The sequence below is a fragment of the Lynx canadensis genome, chromosome B3 (assembly GCF_007474595.2).
Source record: "Lynx canadensis isolate LIC74 chromosome B3, mLynCan4.pri.v2, whole genome shotgun sequence".
In the NCBI taxonomy this organism is placed as follows: Eukaryota; Metazoa; Chordata; class Mammalia; order Carnivora; family Felidae; genus Lynx; species Lynx canadensis.
Window position 1 is genome coordinate 32,583,531 of NC_044308.2, and position 21,140 is coordinate 32,604,670.

The 21,140-nt window shown below is 35.3% G+C and overlaps 1 protein-coding gene across 1 annotated transcript in view; it reads right to left on the reverse strand.

Annotated features, from left to right (window-relative positions):
• NEO1 (neogenin 1) overlaps window positions 1-21,140 on the reverse strand; it is a 193,858-nt gene that overhangs the window by 78,654 nt on the left and 94,064 nt on the right. The window lies entirely within an intron of this gene.

Consider the following 21,140-nt stretch of genomic DNA (forward strand, 5'->3'; position numbering starts at 1 on the left):
GCCCTGTCACTGGAAAATGGAAGGAGTTATTCCTAAGACAATCACTGTACATGTAACACTTATAATTCTCAAATTCTATGATATTCTGAAACAGAAAAAATATGGTCTTGTTAATAAATCTTAGCGATTCTATGTTTAACATATCCCTTGTTTGAAGAGGGACAAATCTCAGTTATGTATAATTAAAAAGAAAGATATTTTATAATCAAATTGCTTTATGAAATTGTGGCATGAATTTTAAGACTTGGCAGATACATGCTATTTTCCTTTTAGGTGTATGTAACAGAAACAATGATTTATTTGATGCCTACATTTGAATTTTTTTAACATTTATTTATTTTTGAGACAGAGAGAGACAGAGCATGAACAGGAGAGGGGCAGAGAGAGAGGGAGACACAGAATCTGAAACAGGCTCCAGGCTCTGAGCTGTCAGCACAGAGCCTAATGCGGGGCTCGAACTCACGGACTGTGAGATCATGACCTGAGCCGAAGTCAGACGCTTAACCGACCAAGCCACCCAGGCGCCCCGTGATGCCTACATTTGATTTGAGAATCATCTTCCATGTGATGATCCACATTATTTAAGTTCTAGAAGAAAAAATCTAAATGTTTATTTAGCATGCAAATTACTCCTAAATACCTTGAATTTCCTGGAAATTTTCATGCAAATTTAGATACTTTTATTGATGCCAGTATAATAAGGAGCCTCTATCTAATTAATTCTAAAACTATTTTCCATTTCTTGGGTATTCATAAATATTAATCCCATCAGCAGGATTAAAACAGATATATTCAAGATCCCTACTCCTATTTAAATAAAATCCACACAAATATTTATAAGTCAACAACCCTGATGCAGAAATTGATTTAAAAGGATGCAGTTATAAAGACATAAATTAAACTGAATAAATATGCATTTATTAATAATATCTGTTGAAATGTTACATGACAGGCAATGCTAGGAATCCTAGATAAAGGACACAAATGATAAAAGGCACAAATCCTTTACCCAGTGATCCTAGTTTAGTAAACAAGAAATTGTATGCATCCAATGACTGTATTAAAGGAGAAAGTAGACAGTGCAAGAAATCTTTTGTTTTTCATATTCGTGACTGATCTAAAAGGTAACTGTTTAAAGTAGTACTACGGATAAGTGAAATAAATGACTGCCATACAGAGGAATGGGAAGGAGGAAAATTAGAAACACTCTGTTATAAAGTACTTACACTAGAGGAAGCCCTAATAGTGTTATTTGAAGATGAACTTAGATTAGTTAAAAAGGCGTTTGTAAAATCTAGGGCAACTACCAAAAACTTTTTAAAAGAAGTATAATTAAAAAAAAATTTTTTTTAACGTTTATTTATTTTTGAGAGATGGAGACAGACACAGCGCAAACAGGGGAGGGGCAGAGAGAGAGGGAGACGCAGAATCCGAAGCAGGCTCCAGGCTCTGAGCTGTCAGCACAGAGCCTAACACAGGTCTTGAACCCATAAACCATGAGATCATGACCTGTGCTGAAGTCGGATGCTCAATTGAATGAGCCACCCAGGTGCCCCTAAAAGAACTATAACTGACAGAGAAGAGCTGAAATAGAATCATGGAAAATACTCAAAACCATAATAGGCAGAAAGAGAGAGGAGAAAGAAACAACAAAAAATTCAATGAATAGAAAGAAAACAGTTACAAACATGGTAGACATTAATCTGACTACATTAGTAGTCAATTTATTTTTTATTTTTATTAAAAAAAATTTTTTTAATGTTTATTTATATGAGAGAGAGGCAGAACATGAGCAGGAGAGGGTCAGAAAGAGAGGGTGACAGAGAATCTGAAGGAGGCTCCAGGGTCTGAGCTGTCAGCACAGAGCCCGACACTGGGCTTGAACCCATGGGCTGTGACATCACGACCTGAGCCAAAGTCAGATGCCTAACCGACTGAGTCACCCAAGTGCCCCACATCAGTAATCAATTTCTTTTTTTTTTTTTTTAATTTTTTTTTCAACGTTTATTTATTTTTGGGACAGAGAGAGACAGAGCATGAACGGGGGAGGGGCAGAGAGAGAGGGAGACACAGAATCGGAAACAGGCTCCAGGCTCTGAGCCATCAGCCCAGAGCCCGACGCGGGGCTCGAACTCCCGGACCGCGAGATCGTGACCTGGCTGAAGTCGGACGCTTAACCGACTGCGCCACCCAGGCGCCCCCAGTAATCAATTTCAATGTAAATGTAAACTGTCTAAATGAGGCTATTAAATGATAGAGACAGAATATATTAAAAAAACAAGACACAACCACATGTTGTCTATAAGAAATCCATTTTAAACCCATTTAAAGTAAAGAGATGACCACTTCACATCCATTAGTACAGCTATTATCAAACAGCAACAGATAATAACAAGGGTTGGAAAGAATGTATAGAAAATGGAACCCTTGTACATTGCTGGTGGGAATGTAAAATGGTAAAATGGTAAAATGGTAAAATGAAAAACAGTATGGCAGTTACTAAAAAAATTAAAAATAGAATTCATAGGATCTAGCAATTCCACTAGGTATAAACCTCAAAGAATTGTACACCCATGTTCATAGCAGCATTATTCACAATAACTAAAATGTGGAAGCAGACCAAGGATCCACTGATGGATGAATGGATAAACATAATGTGATATATACATACAATGGAATATTATTTAGCTTTAAAAAGGCAGAAATACTGACATATGCTACAACATGGATGAACCTTGAAGTCATTATGATAAGTAAAATAAGCTAATCACAAAAAGACAAACACTATATGAGAGTTACAGTTTTGCAAGATGAAAAGATTTCTGGAGATGAATTGTGGTAATCAGTATACAACAATATGAACGCATTTAATGCCAGTGAACTGGACACTTAAAAACGGTTAAGAAAGTAAATTTCATTTCAATAAAAAAATTAAGAAAAGAACACTGGCAGGAGAAGGTAAGACAGAGAAAAAGGATAAAGACAGCTAGAACAAAAAAACCATAGGCTAGGGCAATTCTAGTTTATGATAATATTCAAGGGATTAGGGGCTGTGAATAGGAATCAAGATTATAAATTCTCTTCTCAGGCTTGTCCAGTGAGGCTCAGTTGACTTAGAAACATCTTTTTGTTACAAATTAGAACAATAACTCCAAAATTTTGAGGAGGATCCCTTTTTAAATATAGTTGCTTTTTTTTTTGTTTTTTTTTAAAGATCTTCATGTTAGCAGTTGTAGTTTAAATATCCCTTGATTAGGGGCATCTGGATGGCTCAGTTGGTTAAGTGTTCGACTTCAGCTCAGGTCATGATCTCACAGTTTGTGGGTTCGAGTCTCACATCAGGCTCTGCACTGACAGCTCGGAATGTAGAGCCTGCTTTGGACTCTGTGTCTCCTTCTCTCTCTCTGTCTCTCCCCTGCTTGTGCACTCTCGCTCTCTCTCTCTCTCTCTCTCTCTCTCTCACAAATAAAGAAAAGAAAATAAATCCCTTGATTAGAAGACTACATGAGTAAAAGTTATAATGAATTCAGTAAACAAAAAATAAAGGGATGAAGAATGATATACAAAGCTAACACTAATCAAAAAAAACCTGGAATAGCTAGGTATATTAATTTTACACAAAGCAGGCTTCAGAATAAGGAAGATTACTACGAATAAAGAAGGGCAATACATAATGAAAAAGCTGTCAACTAAGACAATATAACAATCCTACACACATATGCACCCCAAAAAAGGTGCCAAAGTATATAAGGCAAAAATGGAAAGAAGTACAAGGAGAAACACGTAAATTCACTGTCATAATTGGAGAGTTTAAACAACTTTCCATCAGTAAATTGTAAATCAAACAGGAAGAAAATTAGTAAGCATGTAGATGACCTGAATAGTATCATCAGTCACCTTGATCTAATTGACATTTATAAAACACCCAACAACAGCATAATGCACATTGTTTAAAAACTTATATAGGAATTCCTTAGGACAACATCTGGGCCATGAAACACATTTTAACAAATTTAAAAGAATAAACATCATAAAACAGTAGGTTCTCTAACCACAACAGAGTTAATCTAGAAATAAGTAATAGAAATATACATGTAAAACCCCCACATATTTAAAAATAAATACACATCTAAATAATTCATGGGTCAAAGGGGAAGCCACACAGAAAATTAGAAAATATTTTGAATTGAATGAAATGAAAACACAGCTTATTAAACTTTGTGGGATACAACAAAAGCAGTGTTTAGAGAGAAATTTACAACATTAATGCATACATTAAAAAAGAAAAAAAATCTAAAATCTATAACCTAAATTTCTAGCTTAGGAAACTAGAAAAAGAAGAGCAAATTAAGCCTGAATCAAGAAGAAAAAATAATAAAAATTAGAGCAGCAATCAACAAAAATGAAAACAGGAAAACAACAGAGAAAAACAAGACTAAAAGCTGCTTATTTGAAAATATCAATACATTGAAAAACTCTAGTCAGGCACCAAGAAAAAAACAATAGGCCACAAATTACTAATATGAGACATAAAAGGAGGGCCATCACTCTTGATCTCACAGGCATTAAAATAATAAAGGGGGAGCGCCTGGGTGGCTCAGTTGGTTGTACATCCAACTCTTGGTTTTTGGCTCAGGTCATGATCTCATGGTTCATGAGTTAGAGCCCTGCGCTGGGCTCCATGCTGACAGCGTAGGGCCTGCTTGGGATTCTCTCCCCCTCCCTTTGCCCCTCCCCCAATCTCTCTCTCAAAATAAATAAACTTACCAAATAAAGAATAATAAGGGGATACTATGAAAACTCTATGTCCATATTTTAATAACTTAGATAAAATGGACCAATTCTTTAAAAAATATAAACTATGAGAACTTACACAAGAAGAAACAGAGAACTTCAACAATCATATAACTATTAAAGAAATGAAGTTAATAATTTAAAACCTTCTATAAAGAAAGCACTAGGCCCAGACAGTTTCACTGGTGAATTCTACCAAACACTTAAAGGACATCTAATGCAAATTCCCCACAATTTCTTGAGGAAATAGAAACAGAAAGAACACTTTGTAAGTCATTCTATAAAGAAAGCATTATCCTAATATCAAACCAGAAAAGAAAACTACAAACCAATATATCTCATGATATATGAACACAGATGCAAAATCCTTAAGAAAATATTTGCAAATGACTGAGTAAATAAATACTGGGGGGAGAACAGACACATCTCCTGCACTGAAGAATTTAAAATAGTTTATGTAGTTACTCTGCCCACAAGGAGGTGGCACATAACTCCCCATTTTGCAAGTCTGGGCTATGTATAGTGACTTCTTCCAAAGTGCAGGATATAGAAAAGTAAAAAAGAAGTCACTTTATCGGGAGACACCTGAGAAGTACTACCCTTAACTAGGTGATCAGGGTCAACATCTACAGTCATCATTCATGTTGACAGTGTATGCCTTGATATGATGTGATGAGAATGGAAATTTACCTCTTTGGTCCTCCTCTCCCCAAATAATATTCCCAATATGATCATGAGAAAAACATCAGACAACTCTTAATAGAAGGACATTCTACATAATATCTGACGAATGCTCCTTAAAACTGTTAAGGTCATGAAAAACAAGGAAAGTCTGAAAAACTGTCATAGCTAAGAGGAGTCTAACAAGATATGATGACTAAAGTAATGTATATTCTGGGTAGGATCCTGGGATAGAAAAAAGACATTAGATAAAAACTAAGGAAATCTGAATAAAGTATGAACTTTAGTTAATAAAAAAGTGATGTTTACATTATATTGTTTAATTAACCCTGAAAAATATACTAATGTAAAATGTGAATGGGGAAATGGTGTGGAATGTATAACAGCTCTTTGTACTGTCTTCATTAACTTTCCTATAAATCTAAAACTATTCTAAAATTAAAAGTTTATTAAAAAATACAGACAGAAAAGAAAATTGGACCCAAAATTAGGATAAAATTAGTGGACTGCAAAGTAAACTAGGGATTTTGCCAGAACAAAACACTCAAGTACAAGAAGTGACATGTAAAGGAAAAGTCTGAGAGGAGATGAACGAACAAGCAGCAAGAGCAATAAATGGTCAAGTATGTAACATCATAAAATTTTTCTGGAACTAAACAGATGCAAGTCTGTTTTAAAGGGACCACTCAATGCTGAACAGTATGAATTGGAGGTGGAGGAAGAAAGAAATCCGTGTCACGAACTGCAGAATTCAAAGAATGAAAGACAAAAATTCCAAAAGCTTACAGAGAATAAAACAGATGACTATTATCCAAAATATGAACAAGAAAAAGATTCCAAAGAGTATGCTAAAGAGATAATGAAGCTTCACATGAGAGCAAAGAATATATTTTCAGATACACAGTCTTAAATTTACTTTTCACACATTCTTTCTGAGAAATTTACTACAAGGTATACTCTAGCAAAGTAAATTTAAACACATCCAAGAAAGTAGAAATTGTAGTCCAAAGAATACATTTGGGAGGAAGGCACAGCATCTGAGGAAGAAGGCAGTGACAGCATGATGAACTTTTTAGTTATTTGGTGAGAGGGAAGAGACTGTGGTTAACCCTAAGTGCTACTAAAAAAAAAAACTATGGTAAATATGTACATAAAAGTTTTAAAGACAACCATTTGATAAATAGAAACAAATTAGGATGGATTGGCAGGACTCATAAGGATATAAAAACAGTAAGTGTAAAGCTGTCTATAATCAATAAAATAAGAGAACACCAAAACTTTGAAAATAAAAGAAAATATATATCAGGCAATAGTATTAAAAAGAAAACAGGCAGGGGCGCCTGGGTGGCTCAGTTGGTTAAACGTCTGACTCTTGATTTTCGCTCAGGTTATGATCTCACGGTTTGTGAGATGAAGCCCAGCACAGGGCTCTGTGCTGACAGCACAGAGCAGAGCCCGCTTGGGATTCTCTCTTCCCCTCTCTCTCTGGCTCTCCCTCCCTGTGCATGCACACACACACGCTTTCTCTAAAAAAATAACTACACTTAAAAAAAAGAAATGAGGTAATGTCAATATAAACAAAACATAGTTGAAGGTAACAAGAATTAATCAGGGCAAAATGAATGTTTCCTGCTGATAACACATTTTCTAGATTGTATGATGTACTTTTTCACATTTTAAGATCTCTGAAATCAGGATGCATCTTATCATCTTAGATTTGATGAAACATAGTAATCTAACCAGGAGAATAAGCCATGATTCCTAATGCATTAACAAAGCTTCTGAATATTCAAAACAATTATAGTTAGAAGAAATATAAGAATTGAATTTGCAATCATACTTTTCTTAGAAATATATTTTCTTAGAGATTGGCAGACTAAGTAGACAAAAATTAGGTAAGGCTCTAAAGGATTTTACAAACACACTTAACAAGTTTGAGCTAACAGATACTTACAAGCGGTAATATCTAGCAAGCATGATACCAGTAGAACTCTCACCAAAAACTGACCGTGTATTAAATCATAAAAACAATCTTAAATTCCAATGAAAGGAGAACTGTGGTCATCTTCTGACATTAAAATAGTAGGTCTGAAGAGCATGAAGGTTTAAAATAATTGATACACAAGAAAGGGGGAGGAAGTAGACTAGAAAAACCTAATAGGGTCTTCCAGGAGTCTGAGGCCCAACTGAAGTTGGTGCTTATGAATTTATTAATGGTCTTCAAGGGTTGTGAGAGAATAGCATACTCCAAAATGAAATAATTCAAAACTATGCAAATACCTGAAATGTCCACCAGCACAGTCGTTAAAGAGCTAGGCAACTGGTTAGGGGCACGATGCAATGTGAACATGAACTCACAAAAAAGCTTTGTCAAGGCTACATATTTTAAGTATTCAAACAATTTCAAAGCAAGGGCATAAAAGTTGCATGTGATGATTCCACAGACTTTAGAGCTCTTCCTCTGAGGAACTAAATCCCAAAGGTAGGAGAAGAACTAACCTGATATCAGAGGAACGCACTCTATTGGAGAGTTTTAGTAGGTGTGTGTTCTGATAAGCAGCCCCTGCAGTGAACTGCTGGTTTAAATAAATGACTTATATAAACAACTGAAGGAAGTTATAAAATAAAATGAACACAAAATACTCCTCCCATTCTTGTGTGCAGGAGATATGTTTCAATTTTAAGGAAGTCATCTGACATTTTCCTGACATCAAAAGCACTCATTAAAAAAGGTGTGCCAGATGCTAATGACGCACCTGCCACAGCAGTGAGCCCAGAAAAAAGATAGCCTTCTCTCCTTTCATCCTAAATAAAAATGCTGTGTGATTTAAACACTCTAGAAAAAAGGAAAGACAAAATGAGTAAAGATATTTTTGCTCATTACCCATTTAGACCAATAAAAAGAGAAAACGGACTTTGTTCCAATGTGCTTAAATGATTTACATTAACTCTCATCGTAACTAGTCTCCCAAGACATAGTCAAGAGATAAGGAGCATTAGCATTTGTTCGGCATTTGTTAAGATTCAGATTTAGGAGCCCCAATTCTAGCAGTTTTTATTTCCTCTGATTGTGTAAAAAGTGATAGAATTCAAGTAGTACCTAATCTGGATCTTCAACCAAGTTTGACAAGAAGCCCCAACTACTCAAATGTGTAAAGGAGTGTGAACTGAAGAGGAATCCTAAAAATTAGGAGAAAACTGTCAACCAACTAGAATCCCACTAACAAGTCTCTCACATTCTTTCTGTCATTTGGGGTCTACAATGCTCAGGTACACAATGTATACAAGGAAACTCAGAGAGAGATTCTGGTAGTGAACAAAGTTGGTTTTTAAAATATGCATACGTATGAGGACAATATTATAGTAGTTATGAGGTAGTAGTAGCATTTAAAATGCTAATACTATAGAAAAATGTAACTCAAAATGCATATCAAGTTATATTATACTTTTTAATTTCTGGTGCTCCCTTAAGCATGCACCAAATGGGAGAAGTTCTTAACACCAACAACACTATAACCTAAAACGAAGAATACACTGATCCAGCATTGAAACTATATGAAATAAAGCCTACAAGCAGCCAGATTGTCACTGATGTCTTAGAGCCCTAAATAATGTTCTGCCAACGATGACATTATTGTATAATTTATCATCTCTTAAATATAGCTACCAATTAAAAGATACTCAGACATACTATCTTCCTTCTGGTGTTTTAGCACTGCATAATAGATTCTTTCTTTATAACAAAATAACAGCATTAAATTCAAATTCAAGCTTGCTCTTTGATAATGTCTAAATCCATCTTTGTGTCCAGAAAGGTCATTTGTAGAACTTCTACTTAGTTACTTGAGACCAAAAATCTATAATTGAGGCACTAAGTTATTACCTGGACCTCACAAGTTCTGGCCTCAAAATTCATGACTTTTGTCAAAGATGAAATGTTAAGCATTCAACAGATGAATCATACTTTAATTATATTTCTACCTCTCCAAAGCTCTCTAAAAACAGAGCATTCATTACAACAGCACAAGTCAACTGTAATGGGGACAAACTTTCTTAACCTAACTAGACTAAGATCATAACCTTGGACTTATACAGAGAATCTCTCTACTTGAATTTAGTGTGAAACTTAAATCTTCTCTTCCTTACCCTAAGTATCCCACCCCCCCCCAAATCACAAATCTTGTCCTCTCTTCCTTTGTAGGAACACCTATCCAACATTTATTAAATGTTGACCATTGAGAGATAAAAAGAGTTTCTCTTTCCACTGTCAATGCCCAGTGGAGAGTCTAAAACATCACATCTGATATGGCACAGAATTCTAATCAGTATCACAGATTTCATGTTTTCCTCTTTAAACTCACTCAACACACCTCCAATAGACCAATCCTTGCGTACTACTTGTACACAAAGCGCTACTTGTTTCTTTGTGTACCTGAAAACTGTTGGGGTATTGTAGCTACTCAGTAAACGCCAATCTTTTGAGCTGGTACTAAATAATCCGGCCTATCTGGATTCTGGGATGTATATTCTTATATTCCTGCTTTCTGAAGACTGGTAAACTAAGCTGCTTGGTATTCTTCAAATGCACTTTGAGCCTTCTTACTTACACATCTGAAATGTCATCCTCTCTCATCTTTGTGTAACCTGACCAATCTACAGTCCTGCTCATTCTTCTATGTTCAGCTCAAATGCCATATCCTTCAAGAAGCCATCCTTGTCCGTCAAACTAAGTAGCAGTCATTTTTTTCCACTCAGAATTACAGCAGCGTTTTGGCATTTAGCACAGCTGGCACTACAGTTCTTTAGACTCATAATACCAAATTTCTACCCTGGTATTGTTCGTGGCTTTTCAGATTCAATAGATTGGCAATAATTGGAGCGACTGTAGAATATACTGTCCACAGCCAGATAACTTGGGAGAGTGAAAAGAAAGCACTTTTGGTAATTATGCTGGGACAACAGACATCAACTAGGGCTGTTTCAGGCACACCAGATGCATGGTCACCCTTGCAAAGTGGTACACATAACCAGCCTTGTCAGTAAGTACAACAACAGCAGACTCAAAGAAATGACCTTGAAATTAAGAGAATGTGGATGATCTTTGTCTTAAAAACATTAAATTTGCTAAGTGGCACAGTGAATTCTGAAACTGAAAACATAGATACCAGTCCTGACTTTGATGCTAACTAGCGACGTGATATAAGGCATGTCACTTAACTGAGTCTCCAACTCAGCTAAACTGGACTCTATGATTTTTCTTTCTCCTGCTGGCTGCCGGGTAACTAGGAAGCTCTATTTACACAGTACACACACTCAATAAAATTCTTGTTGGTTTTACAAATTTGCTTTAATATTTTAATAAACTATATGTAATTGCCTTAGCACTTATATGACATGATTCATCTCCCAGTGGGTGGGGGGGGGGAGCTCTAATAGAAGATATTTGAAGATAGGAAAATATTTGGAGATAGTGGCCAAATACTTTAAATACCTACTTTTTCTCTAATAGTATTTTGTTTTTAAGAAATAAACTCAAAAAGTTTTAAACTATCCTGAACAAAATAAAAATCACTATGTATATAGACCTGATTGCAATATTCCAAATTTAATTTGTAACAGATTTTTTATTTGACTTTTCAAATACTTACAAAACACTGTCCTTCCCTCCCCATCTTCAGACACTGCCAACTCCATTCCTCACATTTGAGCACAATTAACAGATTGTTGTGTAGATTTATAAAACTTTCTTATAAGCATATATACATCTACAGAGGACCCTTAAACAACACAAGTTGGAACTGCATGGGTTCACTTATACATGAATTTTTTTTTCAATAAATATATTAGAAATTATTTTGGAGATTTGTAAACAATTTGAAAAAACTCACAGCCTAGAAATAATAATAAAACTTTATAGCCTAGAAATATCCAAAAAAGTAAGAAAAAGTTAGATATGTCATCAATACATAAATATATGGAAATACTAGTCTATTTTATAATTTACTACCATAAAATACACACAAAGTTAAAATACACCAAGGTAAAAGTAATCAGAACTTAGGCACAGTCTATATACATGGTGCCATGTGCAGTTTAGAGGAATGTAAACAAATGTAAAGACAGTATTAAATTGTTACTGCTGGGACACCTGGGTAGTTCAGTTGGTTAAGCATCAGACTTCGGCTCAGGTCATGATCTCACGATCATGCCCCACATCGGACTCCGTGCTGACAGCTCAGAGCCTGGAGCCTGCTTCAGATTCTGTGTCTCTCTCTTCTCTGCCCCTTCCCTGCTCATGCTCTGTCTCTCAAAAATGAATAAAGTTAAAAAAAAAATTCCCTTCAGGCTCCCTGCTGTCAGCATAAAGCCTGCTTTGGATCCTCTATCCCCCTCTCTCTCTACCCCTTCCCCACTCACATGTGCTCTCTCTCTCTCTCAAAAATAATACATTAAAAAATATTAAAAAGTAGTTTAATGCTTTAAAAAATTTTTAAAAATAAATTGTACCTATATAAGATCAACTGCAATATATACTGTACTGTAATAATTTAGTAGCTATGTCTTGTTGCCATTGTGGTGAGCTAAGGTATTGCAAGTATCTGCTGAAAATGCTGTGTGAAGCTAATGACGGTTGTGTAACACCAACCATCTCTGTGTAAGCATTTGTCTCTCCAGCAAATTGTGTACTGCAGTAAAAAGTCATCTCTCATGGTTCTCACAATTAGTAAAGTTTTTAGGGAGTCAAAAGTTACAGGCAGATTTTTGACTGCACGGGAGTTGGGGCCCCTAACCCCTGTTCAAAGGTATTGTTCAAATATCCTTCTATCTTACCTTTCCCACAAATGAAATCAGCCTACATATACCTTTCTGCAACTTGTTTAATAATATAACTCAGATATTTTCCATATCTACCTTATATTTTAACAGCTACCTAGTAATCCATTGCATTCATGTTATTTAATCAGCCCCCTTACTAACTGTATTGACTGAATTGTTTCCAGAGTTATCCTGGCCTAACATAAATATCTTTAAATATTTGATAGCTATACATGCAAGATAAATTATTACAAATAGAGTTATTTGATGAAAGGGCATATGAATTCTAAATTATAAAACTGCATTTCAAAAAAATTTACACTGCCATCAAGAACATGAAAACACAAGTCTCCTCATACTCCAGTCTGATGATAACAGAGCAAGTAAAAAAAGAAGAAAAAAAGGAAACCTGTAAGTGCCAGCATGTCCACAAATTCCATTCAGTTAAGTCATAGAAAAACATAATTTCATTTCTGCAAATGAAAAGGTTAATCATGACATGTGTATATGCATATGTAAGTATAAAATGTGCGCACACATAGGCTTCTTCTAAGGCTCAAGTCTCAACTTACATATGCCATCAGAAAGGGCCTCTTTGTCCATCCTATTTAAAGTTAACTCTCAGTATACCCTCAATAATTCTTTATCAGAGGGTAAAGGATTCATTTCCTTTAAATAGGCATAAAATCGATAATTACTTTATTTATTCACTTGCTCAATGTCTGTCTATGCTTAGAGTGTATAAACACTAACAGGGCAGAGAATCATGCCTGCCTGTTGGCTATTTCACCCCCACCACTCAGTGCAGTCGAATATACAATTTTAAATAGCATATAGAATTTTGCTCAACAAATAGTTACTGAATAAATACACAATGTTTGCTAACATGGGCTATCTCTAGGAAGTGAGATTAAGGGAAGGGGTAAAAGGTACATTTACTTTTATTGCAGTCAATTACTCATTCTTATTTTTACAGTGAACGTGGATTATATTTATTTAAAACTATTTTGTGCAAGTTAGTTTTAAGCAAACCATTTCAGATGCCTTGCAATCTGGTCACATAAGATTTTTTTCTTATTTGCAAATTTAAATGATCTAATTGAATATTAAATAATTACTGTCTACTTGAAAAAACTCTCAAACCTTGCTTCATGAAGCTAACCTTTTTATTTTTAATGTTTATTTATTTTTGCAAGAGAAAAAGAGAAAGCAAGAGTGGGAGGGGCAGAGAGAAAGGGGGACACAGGATCCAAAGCAGGCTCTGTGCTGACAGCAGAGAGCCCAGTGTGGGGCTTGAACTCATGAACTGTAGGATGATGAGCTGAGCTGAATTGGGATGCTTAATAGACTGAGGCACCCAGGTGCCCCCATGAAGTTAACCTTCTATTTCCACTTTAATTTAATGTTGACTACTAAATTCCCATTCAGTAGCTTTGCCTTTGTACATTCTTTCAAATTACTATTACCCTAGAGTTACAGAGTGCTTATGATTTACAATATGCTTTACATATACAGCTGACCCTTGAACAATATGGGTTTGAACTGCACTGGTCCACTTACACACAATTTTTTTTTTTAATAAACACAGTATAGTAGCTCAAATGTATTTTCTCTTCCTTCTTTTCTTTTCTTTTAAGTAGGCTTCATGCCCGGCACAGAGCCCAATGTGGGACCTGAACTCGAGACACCAAGATCAAGACCCGAGATGACATCAAGAGTCAGAGGCTCAACTGACTGTGCCATCCAGGTGCCCCTCCTTATTATTTTCTTAACAGTTTCTGTCCTCTAACTTACTTTATTGTAAGAATGTAGTCTAAAATACACATAACATATAAAACATGTGTTAATTGACTGTTTACTACTAAAGGCTTCCAGCCAACAATAGGTTATTACTAGTTAAGTTTCTGGGGAGTCAAATTATACGAAAATTTTTGATTGTGCAGAGGTCAGTGCCCCTAACCTCCATGTTGTTCAAGGGTCAACTTTATTAGTCTATTTGCCCCTCAGAAGTGTGCTGTGCAGAGATTACTGTTTATACTTATAGATAAGGAAAATGATACTCAGAGAGATTAACTACCTCATCTGTAGTGGGGCTGGGACATGAAGCCAGTAATTCAGGTTGTTTGTATGAGGTTTGTGTCATTATACACATTATGGCAGGTAACTGGCAACGCCTCAGTCTTTCTGCAAACAATGTATCTATTTTAATACAAATAACTATATTTGTTTGAAATATCTATTTTAAACAAAAATATTCAAAATGCATCTTACAGTTAGTGCATATATTTCTGTAACAGCTGCATTTAACAGAATATTTGAGTGATAAGGAAGTCATATAATCTAAATCCTCCATTTTACAGAAAATTAAAATCAGAGAATTTCAGTACCTGATCCAATCATTCAGCAAGTTAATGGCAGACAAGAACCAGAACCAAGACATTGACATTAGATGCATTTTCAATCACAGTAAGTTCCTGGACATGGAATTCATGATTAAGAAGTCAAATTTCATCATAGTTGTCTTGAGTTAAAACTTTTCTTAAATTTATAATTACTGCTACAAAAAGGTAAAATAACTGATTAGAATTTATCCTTTGATTAAAATCAACACCAACTATCACACATCCTAGCGCTTCAGATTTAAAATATTCCACTAATGACTAATGATTTCCTGCTACCTAGCCAACTTTTAATCATGCCAGGCCTTAGTCACTTATTCCAGAACTTCTATTATTCAGTATTTACCTTAGATACCACGTGGAATTTTTTGCAAATGTTTCTGTCACACACAAAAAAAGTGAAGTTGAATATGTATCCTTATCTACCATGGCCATAATATCCTAGAAGTCATTTAATGAACTGGTGAAGTATGAATTTCCTTTACTAAAAACAAGTTCATGTTACTCCCTTTTCACCAGCCCATCTTCCCTTACTGGAACTACAACTGACAATTATCAGACTTGATATGAATGAGTGTACAAAGAAAAACATTCTTGTGTTTTTAAATTTAAATCTTACAAGATAATTTTGGAATCTATTTTTAAATTCAAAGTGACAGGAAGAAAGGCTAATAAAAAGTTAATGGACAAAACACATTTTACTTAATTCTTACTATCTTAACTGCAATACTTCATAATGCCAATACTTAAAGTCATTCAGTAGACAATAAGACATAGAAAGTACTTTGGCACAAAATGACAGATAATATTAATTTAACTGGCAGCAAATAAAAATAATACTGCTGTAACTATTTTTAAAACTACAAGAGATTCTAAAATCGACAGTTGCTGTTCCTAGAAATGCATAAAGTAAATATTAAAAACAGCACAGGGGGTGGGGAGAGAAGAGAGGGAAATAAACCACAAGAGAATATTGAATGATAGAAAACAAACTGTGGGTTGATAGAGGGAGGTGGGAGGGGGATTGTCTAGATGGGTGATGGGTACTAAGAAGGGCACTGGTTGTGATGAGCACTGGGTATTGTATGTAAGTGATGAATCACTGAGTTCTACTCATGAAACCAATCTTGCACTGTATGTTAACCAAAAATTTTTAAAAAGTACTCCCAACACACATGAAATTAAATATTTTAAGAAAGCTATGCTTGGCATTGACTCATATTGTATGAGAAATAGAGTAGAATAATGACTACTAGGGACTGAAGGCAGGGGAAATAGGGAAATGTTGGTCAAAAGGTACCAACTTCCACTTACAAAGGAGTAAGATCTGGTGCTGTAATGTGTAGCACGGTGACTCTAATAAACAATACTGTTGTAGTGTTGAAAGTTGTAGGAGGGGTGAGCTCACCATGTTCTCACCAGAACAATAACAAAATGGCAGTTATGTGAGGTAGAGAATGTGTTAACTAACCTTACTGTGCTAAACATTTTGCAACATGTACAAATCATCTCATTATATACCTTAAATTTACACAACATTGAATGTTAATTATATCTCAATAAAGCTGGAGGAAAAAAAAGAAAGGTATGTTTCAAACATACTCATTCTCAAATTCTAATTCCCAATTAGAAATTCTGTTTTCTAGTGTTGTTGCATACATGTTCCATATATTTTAATTATAATTACAAAGTTTCATTTAACATTCCAAGGTGATAATTAACTTAAACCCGAACCGTCCAAATTATATCGGAGGCCAACTGTGGGTACTCGAAACTACCTTCTTGCAACGAAGCACTAGCCAGCAGATGGTAGCCAGTGGGCAGTAGAAAATTCCCCCTACAAAAATAAGGCTCAGTCTCAAAGACACTCAAATACTTTCAATATTATTTTTAAACCTGATGCATGAAGGTAAACATCATCTTAAGATTCTTTCCACTTTCAATAATTTACTCCATGGGGTTTCTGGTATTTAAACGTCTCTCGGATGTTAGCCACAAAGATGTGCTAGCAAACTCTCTTGTAGTTGGTAGTTCTTCTGTTAACAGCTCCTCTCTGGAGTCCGTCACCATGACACATCGAGTTACACGCTACGTCTGACGTTCTTCTGTTACCCTTATATCCTTCACTCTCCTGCCCTTCTTCTGCCTTTCTCTACCTACCCCCACTTTTTTCATTTTAAAACTTTTCACTGAAACAGACTTCCAGTGACCAGAAATAACTTAGGATCACAAAGTATCAGGGTTGAACGATTCCTCTCATTTGTGTCCATGTTCAGCAAACTTCTGTAAAGGGCTAGAATGAGTATTTCAGACGTGGTGGGATATGTGGTCTGTGTCTAAACTACTCATCTCTGCCATTGTAGTGTGAAAACAACTACAGACCAGACACAGACAATCAGTAAACAAGCGTGGCTGGGTCTCAAAGCTTTACTTACAAAAACAGGAGGTTGGCTGGACTTGGCCTGTGGGCTGTTTGCCAACATCACTTTTGTCCATCCACCTTTGAATATCTCTACATCAATGTATCCCAAATTGTGCCCTTTAAGATATTAATGAGTGTACATAAAAAAAGACAAAAGCTCCATAGTCAAACAGATTTGGGAATGCTATATACTTGCATTCTATTTTACTCTTGGAGATTCACAATGGTAATGAATGCAAAGGGAGAGGCTCCAAGCAGGCCAGTTTCGATCCTTCCTCCTCCAGGCTGCTCAGGCCTCTAGTACTTGTCCTACCAAATCAGGGGTAGCAGTGAGTCTACTGGAAATTGCTTTGTTCACTTCCTGCAATACAACCCAACTCTTATGAAGGGAAGTGTTTGTAATTCTAGACGTTTTTGGCAGAAAGTCCTCAAAATTATGTGTTTGGTGTATTTTCTAAATTTTAGCACTGAAAGATAGCTTTAGTATTAAGTTAAAAAAAATAAAACCTTTACTGATTATAGAAGGAATATATGGTTATTTCAGAAAACTGAAAAAATATTAGTATCCAAAGATAAGCACTGTTAACATTTTGGTATGGGAATGTCTCCATATGTGTATATAATTGTTTAACTAAATTCAGATTATTTGGTATACATAACTTTGTATTTTACTTCTCTACTTGACATTACATCTGGAGATTTTCCTGATGTCATTAAAGAGTGTTCAAAGACATGGTTTTTAATGGCCAAATAACCTTTCCATCACAATGTTGTACTATAATTATTTTAACTACTTCCTCTATTTTGGGACATGTAAGTCATTTCCTATTCTTTCTCTCTTTATCCCTATCTTTTTCTTTTTAAAATACAAATGCTGATATTAACAGTCTTTGTCCAAATCATTGATTTCTTCCTTAGGAAAAATCCTAAAAGGGGCACGCCTGGGTGGCTCAGTCAGTTAAGCGTCTGACTTTGGCTCGGGTCATGATCTCACTGTCTGTGAGTTCGAGTCCCACATCAGGCACTGTGCCAATAGCTCAGAGCCTGGAGCCTGCTTTGGATTCTGTTCTCCCTCTCTCTCTGCCCCTTCCCCGCTGGCACTCTGTCTCTGTCTCTCTCTCAAAAATAAAATAATTTTTAAAAAATCCTAAAAGAACAATTAATGGGTTGAGTCAGTAATGTTTAACATATAATTGTCAAAATGGTGTTAGTAAATGATGTAACAATTTATATTTTTGCTGAGTGAAAGCAAAGCACAACCCCTAATCACACACTAACCAACCATTATAAACTAATAATTCATTAGAAGATATAAAATCTTCATTAGGCAAAAATGACATCTCACTGACTTAATCTTGTATCTTTGATAGTGAAGTGGAACATACGTCGTGTTTAGAAATTATCTTTATCTTTGCTCTATTGTGAATTGTAAGCTTATGTTAGTTATTTGTGCGCATTCTTACATAGTCAGAATATTAAACTTCTTCCCTACCTTGTTTCTTCTTTAATTTAGTTATACTTTCTATGAAGAAGAATTAAGTTTTTACACCCTAAAATACCAAATTTCCATCTGTATTCTCTCTTACCTCTTTTATATGTAAAAGCAAATGGCAAGACTCTTCTGTCATCTTTCAACATTTTTATGGATTCAATTAAAAGTTTAACTCTCTCTCTCTCTATTTTTTTTAACGTTTATTTATTTTTGAGACAGAGAGAGACAGAGCATGAACAGGGGAGGGGTAGAGAGAGAGGGAGACACAGAATCCAAAACAGGCTCCAGGCTCTGAGCTGTCACCACAGAGCCCTACGCAGGGCTTGAACTCATGGACCGTGAGATCATGACCTGAGCTGAAGTCAGACGCTTAACCGACCAAGCCATCCAGGCGCCCCAACTCTCTCTATATTTTATTTTGACATTAAGATAAACACATAATGTAATTCTTTACAAAACACCAATTATCCACATATCAAGTAATGCAGGTTTCTTTCAATCCACACTGATTTGTGATTTCACGTTTTCATACATTCAAATATGAAGTGCTATTTCTGCTATATAAATTTCTTTTTCTAGCTTCTTATAGGCCATATTTTTTAAATGATGTGTATAAGACTGAGATAAAAGAAGATTTTTATTTTCATTTTTTAAAAATGTTTATTTATTTTTTTTTTCAACGTTTATTTATTTTTGGGACAGAGAGAGAGACAGAGCATGAACGGGCGAGGGGCAGAGAGAGAGGGAGACACAGAATCGGAAACAGGCTCCAGGCTCTGAGCCATCAGCCCAGAGCCTGACGCGGGGCTCGAACTCACGGAACGCAAGATCGTGACCTGGCTGAAGTCGGACGCTTAACCGACTGCGCCACCCAGGCGCCCCAAAAATGTTTATTTTTAAAGAGAGAGAGAGAGATGCAAAGGGGCAGAGAGAGGTAGACAGAGGATTTGAAGTGGGCTCTGTGCTGATAGCACAGAGTCTGATGGGGAGCTTGAACTCACAAGCCGCGAGATCATGACCTGAGCCAAAGTTGAACACTTAACCAACTGAGCCACCTAGGCGCCCCAATAAATGCTATCTTTAAGTAGATAAAGTAAGAGGCTGAGATGTAAGTCCACAGAAAATTGTGGTGATTTAAGGTAGAAACAAGAATGAATTTTTTGATTAAGAAAATAACACATGGCAAGAAACTTACCCAAAGATTATAGTGATGGTATCCATGCAGATCTTCAAGACAGTATGCAAAGATGAACTTTAGCTGACTAAGACAATAGTCTGAAGGCAAAAAAATATGACTAGACAATATATGATCCCTTAAAACTCCACTTACTAAAGACAGAGTTAGGGAGTTTTAATTTACAATAGTGTGAAAGACTGCCACATAAAAGTTGGGGACAAAATATTCACTACATACAAGAAAATAAAATATTTAGCTGCCTTAATTTATAGCAAGAGTTTGATTAAAACTCTTAAAAAACCTAGTAAAACCAAAGCCTGTTATGTTCTTCCTCAACCTTTTTCCTGAGCTTCTGACATGAACTGCTCCTGATTCTAGACATTTTTAACTAGTTTTCTTCTATTCTAACCTAAACTCAACACTCCTAACCAAACTAGCTCTATTACCTTCCTTTTCAAATTTATTGGCATAAAGTTGTTTCTAATATTCCCTATGTCCTCTTAAAGTCTATAGGATTTGTAATGACATCCTCCTTTTCAATCCTGATACTGATATTTTTTTGTTTTTCTTGATCAGTGTAAACATACTCCAATTAAATTTATTTTTTCAAAAAACTAGTTAGTAACTAGTTAGTAACTAGTAAACAGCTGTTAGTACTGTTTCTGTTTCATTTGTGTTCTTTATCATTTTCTTCTTCTGAATGCTTTAGATTTAATTCGTTTTTAATCTAGCTTTTAAAAGCTTCCTTCAAAATGCCACTTTATCTGCATTCTACAAATTTTGATAAGGAGTATTTTCGTTTAGTTAAAAGTATCTTCTAATTCCTCGTGACTTGTTCTTTGACACATGGGTTATTTAGAAGGCTGTTTAATTCCCAAATATTTCTGAATTTTCTAGTCTCTGTTATTGAGTTTTGGTTTTAATGCCATTGAGGTCCAAGAATGGACCTTGGATGATTTAAATGCTGTTAAATGTTTTGAGACTTGTTTTAAGGCCTAAGCCATTTACATTTAATGCAATAATTGATACATAGATTTGAATCTACTATTGTGCTAGTTGTTTTTTATTTGTCCATTTGTTCTTTGTTCCCTTTTTCTCCTCTTTTCCTTATTTTAGACTAATTTTTAAGATTCCATTCTATTTCCACTGTTTACTTATTAGCTAAATCTCCTTCTCTACTTTTTAGTAGTTTCCCTAAGTTTTAGGATATGCATTTTTAAATTATCACAGTCTACTTCATATATTATAATTTGATATGTAATAAAGGGATCTTACAACAGTTTATTTTTAATCCTACTGTACTCTGTTTTGTCATACATTTTAATTTTATAGGTTATAAACTATTTTTCTTTAGACCAG